At 43.4% G+C, this 12,116-nt stretch overlaps 1 pseudogene; it reads right to left on the minus strand.

Annotated features, from left to right (window-relative positions):
- Positions 1-2,673: 2,673 nt before the first annotated feature.
- Positions 2,674-3,319, minus strand: LOC123332467 (annotated as a pseudogene).
- Positions 3,320-12,116: the final 8,797 nt, after the last annotated feature.

A 12,116-nucleotide genomic window follows, 5' to 3' on the forward strand; every position in this document is an offset into this window, starting at 1 on the left:
CCAGGTTTGATCCCTGGGTGGGGAAGATCCCCTGGAGAAGGAAATGGCAATCCACTCCAGTATTCTGCCTGGAGAATCCCATGGACAGAGGAGCCTGGTGGGCTATGGTTCACGGGGTGGCAAAGAATCGACACGACTGAGTGACTATGCTTTGCACTCTTAAGGGGAAATCGGTGGCCAGAAGCACAAAGAAACAGGGAAGAGCTGTATGAATGGCTGGTGCAGGGGAGGCACGAGTGAATCTGGAGAGCATACAGGGAATTGCTACTTTGTGAGGAAGTACCCGCATCCTTTGTTTTATCCCATTTTCCAGGTAATTGCATTTTTTACACATTGAAGGTTTGTGACAACCCTGTGTCAGGCAAGTCTATCAATGCCATTTTCAAAAGCCCTTGCACACTCACTGTCTTTGTACCACACTGCAGTAATTCTCAGGATAGTTCAAACCTTTACCAGCAAAAAACTCCGAAGGCCCGGATGATCACTGGTGATTTTTCGCAATAAATTATGTATGGTCAGGCCACTCAGGATGACTGTTTTCTTACTATCTGTACATCCCCTACCCACCAGTACACCTTATGCACGTGACTGGCTTTTCTCTGTACTTGTCCCAGGCCCCAGATTTGATCTCTTTTGTCAAAGGGGTGGTGAGGGGCGTGTCCCTCTACTGCTTTCCATGATAACTAATGGGCCCAACTGATCTCACCCCTAGGACCGGCACTGTCCACCCCCACGCACCTCTCCCTCCTTTCCTATTCCCCACTTCCCCACCCTCTACTCCCCACCCCTCCATTGCTCTCAGAATGAAGCCTGTCACCATGTATTAATACTTCCCACTCCCAGTGCACCACATGTGATGGGGTGTTGCTCCAGGACCTTGCTTCATGTCCTGGGGCAGCAAATGTAAGTGCCTCCCATCCATTAAACCATCCCTGCCTCTGTTCTTGATGGCAGATTCTTTCTTTGGTCTCAAAGCTGGGCAAACATAGGTCTTGTAAGCCTGCAGGGTACAACCCAACAATCGGTGGCAGCCAGGAGATGGCAGAAACTCCCGTGAGTGCCAAAAGACAGGATGGGGAAAGGAAAGTTATTAGGGGCATCCAGTAGCACATGGGGCCCAAAAGTTGCTGGGTGATCCTGAGGTGGCTGTCTACTAACCGAGGGGGCCCAAAAGTTGCTGGCTGTAATCCCCAAGCTGTAAGGTACTCCTGAGGTGGCCATCCACTACCATAGGGTGCCCAAGAATTGCAGGGGGAATCCCAGAAGCAACAGGGAAATCCCTGGGTGGCTGTCCACTAGGACGTGGGGCCTTTAGGTGGCTGTCCTTATTGAATGGGGGCTGCCCAGAGGTCTGGAGAACAATGGCCTCTGCTAGTTCTGCTACTGTATCAAAGTGAGCCTTTTGTAATTGGTTAAGCCAGCTTTCTGGAAGGAATTGGTATTTCTCTTGTGCCTTTGCCATGTAAGTGATCTACCTGGCTCTCTGGAACTTTAATGGTCTCTGATCTCTTAGAGTAAGGAAAAAAAAGAGCTTTTAGGTAAACTCTATAGAAATAATTATATTTTAGGTAACATCTATCTAAAATAGTTTCTCCAGATTTTGGTAACTTGAAACTAAGTAAAGAGAATTCGTTGACTTTCTGTACTGTGTGGTTCATTGTGGCGGCCTCTTTGGGACCCATGGGCTATAGCCTTCCAGGCTCTTCTGTCCATGGGGATTCTCCAGACAAGAATACTGGAGTGGGTAGCCCAGCCCTCTTCCAGGGGATCGTCCCAACCCAGGTCTCCTGCATTGCAGGCAGATTCTTTAGCAACTGAACCACCAGGGAAGCCCAAGAATACTGGAGTGGGTAGGTAGCCTATCCCATCTTCAGGGGATCTTCTGACCCAGGAACCAAACCAGGGTCTCCTGCTCTGCAGGTGGATTCTTTACCAGCTGAGCTACCAGGGAAGCCCTGCAGGCAGCTTAGAAAGATATATAATATTATTTGTCTTTCCAGTATCATATGTACCTAATGCTTCCCATGTGAGAACATTCTTTCCTTTACTTCTCTTTGCAGTCTTTAATATAATTGAAATAAAATAATACTGTTTTTATGTCCTCTTCTCTGTAAGTCTGAGAGTTTCCATGCAGTAGGAACTACATTTGCTTTATTCACTTGTATTCCTTGGTGAGAATTACACAGTCTGTCACTTAGGGACTAAATATATATGTATAATATGAATGGAATGAATGAATGAAAAAATGTAACCACACATTGTTTAATAAAATGTTAAATGGAGGTTTGGATTTAATTTTTGAGTAAAGAAACTCATTTTCTTTCATAAGAATTTAATAAATAGAACAAAGTACAAAATTAATAACATGAGATGGTAAACATGTTTTAGAAATTTTAATGATTTATAGATGAATTGTAACTTTACAAGTATTTTAAGTATGTTAGATGCAGGAAGGAATAAGTAAATCAGCAACGGATAACATCAGGGCCGGCATGACTTTAGGACTCATGCCCCTACAGCTAAATACTTTTATATCTACTTTTTATTACTACTGACAAAATATCGGCTCAAGTAATTCAATGAATTTGGTGGCTAAGGCAGAAATCAGTCGACTGAAAAGAACACAGGTGAGTGTATGAGGGTGAAGTGGCATCTTAGTCGGTGAGAGTCATCTCAAGCTGAGTTCAGATCTCCATCCATCTTTCCTAACCTTTGTTACAAGCTGCTTGATGAAGAGAGGGCTCCATCATCTCCACTCTTGATGATTTCCCAGGCGCAGTCACTGTATTCTTTCTCTTTCAGGTAGACATGGATTCCATGGAAGTACCTCTTCAAGAGCAGAGTGGGGCTTATCCTTCCCAGGGCATAGTAGTCTTCCTGTCCCATCACCTGCCCCAGGCAGGTGTCCAGGTCGTCCGGGTGCTGTTGGAGTCCAAGCGGTGTTGCTCCAGGAGGGTGCTGTTCCAGGCAGCAGACGAGCACTCTGTGTGGAAGAGGTTGAAGCTCTGCTGGAGCATCTCGTGGAGCACAAAAATGGCCTGGGCGTCCTGGAGCTGGTCACCCTCCACCATCTCCTGGGGAAAACCGAAGCCTTTTCTGTGCTACAGACAGGAGTGAGGGGAGAGTCTGCTCATTTGGCCCAGGAGCCTGAGGTTCTGCTTGAAACCAGCACGTGGTTCTGAGACAGATCACAGCCCAGAGATCCTCCCAGGCTGTAGATGACCAGCACCAGGGCCATCAGTAGAGAGAACACGAAATCCATGGGGAAGATGAGGCTGCTGCTGGGCTGGCTGAGACGGCATCTGGTGGAACCTTAGAGGTAGGGTGTCTGATGATAATCTTTCTAAGCCAGGCTTTTAAGTAGGGAAGACGGTTCTCATTGTCTTAAATTTCTGTCTCACTTCCCTGGTGTGTTTTCATTTAGATATTTTCTATTTGACCTAGAAAATGTAGTCAATCTAAACTCTTAATTTTTTTGGTAGAAGGTTAATTTTCCCAATAAAGTTTGGATTTGTCAAAGCAAATGTGTATCAGTTAAATGAGAAATTAAAGAAAGGCTGAAATTATGTTAGTATGTAAAGACTTATAGAGGTGTACATACTTATTATGTACACATTTAAGTATAATATATATAAACATTCCTTTTGTTTGTGCTATGTCAAAACAAAATTTTTCCTTGATTCTTAAGTGCATTCCCCCCACCCCCTTATCTTACTCATAGGAATTCAGAGTCACTCAGGCCATATTGGTTTCTGTAGTTTGTTTTCTGTTTCACAGAGCAGAGGCCTGTAATTAAGAGTGAATGAACTACTGAGTTGTTTCTGTTCTTTTGAGAACATTCATTCAGGTTCCTGAGATTACGTTTCATTGGGGCCACAAGATCTTGAGGAGTGGAGTATCTCCTGCCATATCAGTAAACTAGGATGACACAGTCCTCAAGAGTTTCCAGCCCTCCAGGGCTCTCAGGAAGGGGGAATACACCTGTGGGCTGACAGCTCCCAAATTGCAGCTACTCCCTAAGGTGAGCCCAAGGCAACTCAGGCAGTGAAAAAATGCCAGATGCAAGAAAATGCAAGGGAAAATGTCCCAGGAGAGCTGAGATTCAGGAAAGGAATGTTTTCAGTGAGCCCAGACACTTGCCTCTTCCCATACAAAGGAAAAGTGCTAAATTCCTTAACTTGAGATAGCTGGTTTTCTTTAATTCACAAAACTACTTTGATGTTCAGACTACCTCCCCTTTCTTGCAAACTCCTATATAACCTGTCTCTTCCCCTCAGCTCCTTGGAGCAATTCCCTCAGGGTGACTTGAGATACTGTCTTCTGAATTCCCACTAAATAAAGCATAACTGTCAACTTTTAGGTTGTCACTATTTCTTTCTTTTTTTAATTAACTTATTTAATTGGAAGCTAATTACTTTACAATATTGTGGTGGTTTTTGTCATACATTGACATGAATCACCCATGGATGTACATGTGTCCCCATCCTGAACTCCCCTCCCACCTCCCTCCCTGTCCCATCCCTCAGTGTGGTCCCAGCGCACCAGCCCTGAGCGCCATGTCCCATTCATTGCACCTGGACTGGTGATCTACTTCACATATGGTAAATTACATATTTCAATGCTATTCTCTCAAATTATTGCACCCTCACCTTCTCACACGGAGTCCAAAATTCTGTTCTTTACATCTGTGTCTCTTTTGCTGTGTCACATATAGGGTCATTGTTACCATGTTTCTAAATTCCATATATATGCGTTAATATACTGTATTGGTGTTTTTCTTTCTGACTTAGTTCACTGTGTATAATAGGCTCCAGATCAACAGTTAGGAACAATAAACAAGACATGATGGTTTCTTTCAACCTGCTTTTTATGGTAGATCTATTGGAGAAGGAAATGGCAACCTACTCTAGTATTCTTGCCTAGAAAAGCCCATGTACAGAGGAACCTAGTAGGCTACAGTCCTTGGGGTTGCAAAGAGTCGGACATGAATGAGAGACTTCACTTTCACTTTTATTGTCTTGCACAGGCTGTGCCAATATCCCCACCAGGAATCCTGCTTCCTTTCTGCTGCATGTAGGTCTGAAGATTCTAATTCCAAGATAATTAATTGTCTTTCCAGCACCACCTCACTCACAAGGTGGTTATCACCTCCAGTAGCATTTTTCCTCTGGAATGACAGTGTCCTCAACCCAACCTCTCTGTGCCTCACCCGTGAGAGCTGGCTAACCACATCCTGAGAACTTCAGAATTCTACGGTGGAAGGACTTGTCCCTTTGTTTGCAAAATCATTCATCTTCCAGGATCCCCACCCTCTCCCAGCGCATGTTTGTGTGAAGGAGGGGAGTTCTCAGTGATGACCTCCTGTTCTTCTACTCCGTGTCCCCAGGTATCAAGTGTCAGCAGCCCTCAGATGCTGAGACCTAAAGTGTGGAGAGCTAAGTAGGTGGAGGCATTATCCAATGGCAATTGTTACACCTTTGGCAGACAATTTTTATTTTGACAATATAGCTTTTATCGTTCAATTCTTTTACTTAAACAGTTCAAGATTTGTTTTGCTCAGCATTTCTGAGTTGGCTATATGGAATTCGTTGATGGTGTTATGTATTATTGAAAGCTTCTGTCACAGAAATCAGTGCCCTTCAGTTGTTCATTCAGTCTACCTCCTTCTGTTGGGCTGACTTGTTGATCCATCTCTGTCTTGTGCTCAGAATGCAGAGCAGTGAGGCCAGGCTGTGTCAGGGAGAAATAGCCTTGTTTCTTTACTTGCTCATGATGTTTTGTTTTAAATTTAAAGAACAGCAAAAAAACATTTAAGAGCTTATTTTTTGCATATTGATTTACTGGCCAGTTTGTCTCTCCTACTGCGTTCCTAAACGTTTCATCCTAGGGTTAATACAAAAGGAAGGAAAAGAATGGCAGGGGGCCTCACCATATTTTCTGTAATTTTCAACACTAGAGATTGTTTTGTTTTTCATGTCAGCTTAACTGGAAGGCAAAACTTGATAGTTGTTTGTGGACAAAAATAAAACAAATATAATTTTGAATGTCATGAAAGAGAATATAGACACATGTCTTTTTTGCTGACAGTATGGCAAGTGTAAGTTGAAGAAAGGTCAACGAAGAAATGGAAGGAATCATAATATTTGAAAGTTGTCAAACAGTCTCAAAGACAGCCATGTGCACGTGCTAAGTTGCTTCAGTCATGTCTGACTCTTTGTGACCCTGTGGACAGGCTCCCCTGTCCATGGGATTCTCCAGGCAAGAATACCTGAGTGCGTTGCTATTTCCTCCTCCAGTTATCTTCCCGACCCAGGGGTTAAACCTTGGACTCTTATGTCTCCTGGATTGGCAGGCGAGTTCTTTACCACTGGTGTCACCTGGGAAGCCTCCACAAAGATGGCCAAGTGAGACCAAAAATTGTATGTGTATTCTTGCCCCCAAAAGGGGCCCCAAAGTGTTGAAGGAAGAAAGAAATGGAACAAAACTTATTCAAGAAACAAATTAGAGTGCCCTACATTTGTCATTTGGAGAGAAGCAAGCTAAAGACAAGCCTGTAAATTGAGGCAGAGATTTGATAGATCTAGGCTAAACTGAAGCCCTTCCCGGCTCAATGAGCAAACACACGTGCACACACACAGGCATACCCACATACGCATGCACGCACACACTCATGGACACATCCTTGTTAATTCCTGAATTAAAATTGGATTACCTTAATAGTTCTCAATTCTACCCAAATAGGAACACCCCAGGCTATTCGTTGGCAACAGTTGTCTTCTCTGAAATAAATCCCTTTATTTGTGGCTGTGTTCTGTTTTACAATGAGACAATGTGGAAGGGATGCAAGTGCAGTTATTATTAAAAGGGAATAATAAATCTAAAGCAAGGCTTTAAATAGGGAAGACAGTACTCAGTGTCATAAATTTTCTCTCTCACATCCATTTTGTGTTTTCATTTAGACACTTTCTATTTGACCCAGAAAATGTAAGGAATCTATTCTAATAATGTGAACAATAAGTGTTTTGTTTTCCCACTAAACTTTGGATTTGTCCCTCCAAATGGATATCAAATAAATGAGAAACTAAGTAATGTCTGAGGTTATGAAGGGATGTAAAGACTTATACACATGTACATACTTATATACACATTTTAATACATAAAAAGAGTCCTTCTCTTTGTGTCAAGAAGAAAATTTTTCCTGGACTCTGTACTGCATTTTTCTCTCCTTACCTTATACATAGGAGGTCAGAGTCCCTCAGCCCCTCTAGATTTCTGTATTTTGTTTACTGTTTTAATCAGAACAGAGGCTTGTATTTATGAGTGTATGAGCTAATCAGTTGTTTCTGCTCTTTTGAGGACATTCATTCAGGTTCCTGAGGTTACATTTCACTGGGACCACAGGTCATGAGAAATGGAGTGTTTCCTGCCATATCAGTACACCAGGATGACAAAGTCATCAGTTTCCAGCCCTCCAGGGTGCTCAGGAAGGAGGAATGTACCCCTGGTCTGACTGCTATCAGATTGGAGCCACTCCCTAAGGGAGACCAAGGGAACTCAGGATGTGAAAAATGCAAGGGGTATGGCCCCAGGATAGGTGAGATGCATGAAAAGAATGATTTCAGTGAGCACAGACTCTTGCATCTTCCCATACATAGCAAAGTGCTAAATTCCCTTACTTGAGATATCTGGTTTTCTCTACTTCACAAAAATACTTTTGAGGTTCAGAATACCTGCCCATACTTGCAAACTTCTGTACAACCTGACTCCCCCTCTCCTCCCACCCCCCAGCTCCTTGGAGCACTTCTCTCAGGGTGACTTGAAATACTGTCTCCTGAATTCCCACCAAATAAAACATAACTCTCAACATTTAGGTTGTGGCACTTTTCTTCAAGTGACTTGAAGTCAGCAATAACATACTAGACATCACTGTTACTTTCCACCATTTTTTTATAGTAGATCTATAGTCCAATGGCAACCCACTTCAGTACTCTTGCCTGGCAAATCCCATGGACGGAGGAGCCTGGTAGGCTGCAGTCCCTGGGGTCACTAGGAGTCGGACACGACTGAGTGACTTCACTTTCACTTTTCACTTTTATGTACTGGAGAAGGAAATGGCAACCCACTCCAGTGTTCTTGCCTGGAGAATCCTAGGGATGTCAGAGCCTGGTGGGCTGCCGTCTATGACGGTTGCAGAGTTGGACACGACTGAGGCAACTTAGCAGCAGCAGCAGCATAGTCCTCGACAGGCTGTGCTAATACCCCCACCAGGAATCCTGTTTCTTTCCTGTGCACTTAAATGTGAAGATTCTAAACCAAGATAATTAATTATATTTCCAACACTGCCTCACTCACAAGGTAGTTTTCACCTCTAATAGCACGATTCGTCTGAATGACAGTGTCCTTCACGCAAACTCTCTGACACTCACTCGTGAGTGCGCGCTTACCACATCCTGAGAAGTTCAGGATCTACTGTGGAGGGGCCTGTCTCTTTCTCTGCAAAATCATTCATCTTCCAGGATCCCCACCCTCTCCCTGGAGTGTTTCTGTGAAGGACCCGAGTTCTCAGTGGTGACCTCCTCTTCTGACCTGTGTCCCCTGGTATCAAGGGTCAGCAGCCAAGATGCTGAGAGCTAAAGTGTGTTTTTGTCTACGTGTGTGTGTGTTAGTTGCTCAGTTGTGTCCGATTCTTTGCATCTGTATGGACTGTAGTCCGCCAGACTTTTGTGTCTATGGGATTTTCCAGGTAAGAATACTACTTAGATGGAGGCATTATCCAATTGTAATAGTTACATCTTTAGTAGGCAATTTCTATTTTGCCACTACAGCTTCTATTATTCAAACCTTCTTTTAGCTGTTGAACATTTGTTTTCCTCAGAATTTCTGAGTTGGCTATAGGGAATTCAGAGGTGGTGTTATATATTCTTAGAAGCTTGTATCAGAGAAATCAGTGACTTTTAGTTGTTCATGCGGTACATCGAATGTTGGGCTGACTTGTGTATCCATCTCTGTTTCATGCTGAGAATGCGGAGCCATGAGGCCAGGCTGTGTCAGGGAGAAATAGCCTTGTTTCTTTACTTACTCATGATGTTTGGTTTTAAATTTGAATAACAATAAAAGATTTAGGAACTTATAATTCTATAGTGATTTGCTGGTCGATGTTTGTCTCTCTACTCCTGGCGTACGTTCCATTTCATCCTAGGGTTAATACAAAGGGAAATAAAAGAATGGCAGAGGAGCTTCACTGCATTTTCTGTGATTTTCAAGACTGGATATTTTGTCTCGCATTTGATCTTTCCTAGAAAGCAAAACAGTAGTGTTTGTGGGCAAAAATAAAACGTATATATATATCTGAATGTCATGAAAGTGAAGAAAGATAAGTGACATTTCTGCTGACAAAATGGCAAAGTGCAAGTTAAATCTAAAAAAAGCTCAGCCAAACAGTGGAAGAAGTGTAATATTTAAAGGATGTTAAACAGTCACAAAGACAAGCTGGTGTGCGTGCAAAGTCTCTTCAGTCATGTCTGAGTCTTTAGGACCCAATGAACAGCCTCCCTTGTCCATGGGATTCTCCAGGCAAGAATACTGGACTGGGTTGCCATTTCCTCCTCAGGGGATCTTCCCGACCCAGGGATCAAACCCAGGTCTCTTATGTCTCCTGCAGTGGCAGGTGGGTTCTTTAGCACCAGTGCCACCTGGGAAGCCCCACAAAGACAGCCAGATGAGTCCAAAAATTATCCACGTAGTCTTGCCCCCCAGAGTGTCCCCAAAGTGTTGAAGGAAGAGAGAAAATAACTCAAAACTTACTTAATATACAGGAGAAGGAAATGACAGTCCACTCCAGTTTTCTTGCCTGGAGAATTCCATGGACCAGGAGCCTGTGGGGTACAGTCCATTTCAGTTCAGTTGCTCAGACGTGTCTTAGTCTTGTGACCCCATGGACTGTAGCAAGCCAGGCCTCCCTGTCCATCACCAACTCCCAGAGCTTACTCAAACTCATGACCATTGAGTCGGTAAAGTCATCCAGCCATCTCATCTTCTGTCACCCGCTTCTTGTCCTGCCTTCGATGTTTCCCAGCATCAGGATGTTTTCAAAGCATCAGTTCTTCGCATCAGGTGGCCAGAGTATTGGAGTTTCAGCTTCAGCATCAGTCCTTCCAATGAATATTCAGGACGGATTTCCTTTAGGATGGACTGGTGGATTTCTTTGCATTCAGTGGGACTCTCAAGAGTCTTCTCCAACACCACAGTTGAAAAGCATCAATTCTTCAGCAGTCAGCTTTCTTTAAGGTCCAACTCTCACATCCATACGTGACTACTGGAGAAACCATAGTCTTGACTAGATGGACCTTTGTTGGCATAGTGATGCCTCTGCTTTTTAATATGCTGTCTCGGTTGGTCGTAAGTGACATATGTGGTCCACTGGAGAAGGGAATGGCAAACCACTTCAGTATTCTTGCCTTGAGAAACACATGAACAGTATGAAAAGGATACAGTCCGCGGAGTTGCAAATGGGTTGTACTCAACTGAGCAACTGACATGTATTTAACCTAGAAATTAGAGATGTCTGAGAGTGTCAGTTCCTAGGCAGATTGATAAGAAGTCTGGGGTCCCCAAGGACGAGAGAGGGGTCTGGCGCTGTCCAGGAGGATATAGGGTCTGGAGTTCTCAAGGAGGAGAAAAAAACAAACTTTTTTTCAAGATTGCTTTGCCTTAGTCAATAGAACAAGGTATCTTGCTCGAGGATGTGTTTCTCCTTAGCAAGAACCTGCTGACTTAAGATGTACATTGTAGGAGTGAGTGTGATAAGATCTTTCTATTGTTAGTTCTCATCCCATTATCTTAAAATGTATATTGTGGGAGTGGATCTAGTAAGATATGTAAACCTTGAGACTTTCTTTTCATTTATTATAATAACCAGTTTAAAATATATAGCTCCCTCACTAAGGCTAGTGAGCGGGGCTCTGTCCGTCCCCCTTCTGATGTCTATGTCAGAAGCTTTCTCTGTCCCTTTTTATGCTTTAATAAAACCCTGCTATACAAAAGCTCTTGAGTGATCAAGCCTGGTCCCCGGTCCCAAAGCTAAATCTTCTTCTTTGGAGATCAGGAATCCGATCCTTTACTGTAAGCTGTCAGCCCTCTCATCCATTAATTGCAGAGAAGCAATCTAAAGATGAAGTCTGTAACCTGAAGCAGAGATTTGAGAGGTCTAGTCTATATTGAAGCCCTTCCCTGCTGCTTGATCAGTAAACCCATACACACACACTCTCTGTCTCTCTCTCTCTCTTCCAGGTTAACTTCCTCATTTACAGTATGCCATTACCTTACTAGTTCTCAATTGGACCCAAGTAGGTACACCACAGGTTATTGGTTGGCAACAACTGTATTCTCTGAAATCCCCTTATTTGTGTCTTGTGCGCTCTTATAGACTTCCCTGATGGCTCAGATGGTAAAGGCGTCTGCCTACAATGCAGGAGATGCTGGTTTGATACCTGGGATGGGAAGATCCCCTGGAGAAGGAAATGGCAACCCACTCTAGTATTCTGCCTGGAGAATCCCATGGACAGAGGAGCATCAGAGGCTACAGTCCATGAGGTCACATAAGTCGGACACGACTAAGTGACTTCTCTCTCTTACTACTGAGTCAAGGTGGAAAGGATGCAAGTGCAGTTATTATTCAAAGGGACATTGAGAATTTTCTCCTGAAGTCAAGGAACTGACAATATACGCTTTAGGAAAGAGTTAATGCACCTTCAAACAGGAGCTATTTCCGCTGATTTCCCTTGTATTTTCCTACCCAGAATGCCATGGTCAAGGCTCCAAGTGTGTTAAAGTAGGTAAAGCAAATGATAAATCTGTAATCTTGGCAGGCTGAGCAGCCTGGAAGCCAGAAAATTATCTTGACATTTCACTCCACACAGCTTCCTTAGGCCAAGACATGTCCTGCCTGAAGCTGGGAGTATTTTCCTCTCTAAAATACGAAAGCTAAGGAAGCAGGCTTTTTCAAGTTATTGGTGTCAGTTCTTTCCAGGAAAGGTCCTCCTTCAGCTCTTGTAACAAGGACATTCATTCCCAAAAATATTCATCTCAAGAAAAACAATAACCACTTATTTAAAAGT

Source organism: Bubalus bubalis, chromosome 3 (assembly GCF_019923935.1).
Source record: "Bubalus bubalis isolate 160015118507 breed Murrah chromosome 3, NDDB_SH_1, whole genome shotgun sequence".
In the NCBI taxonomy this organism is placed as follows: Eukaryota; Metazoa; Chordata; class Mammalia; order Artiodactyla; family Bovidae; genus Bubalus; species Bubalus bubalis.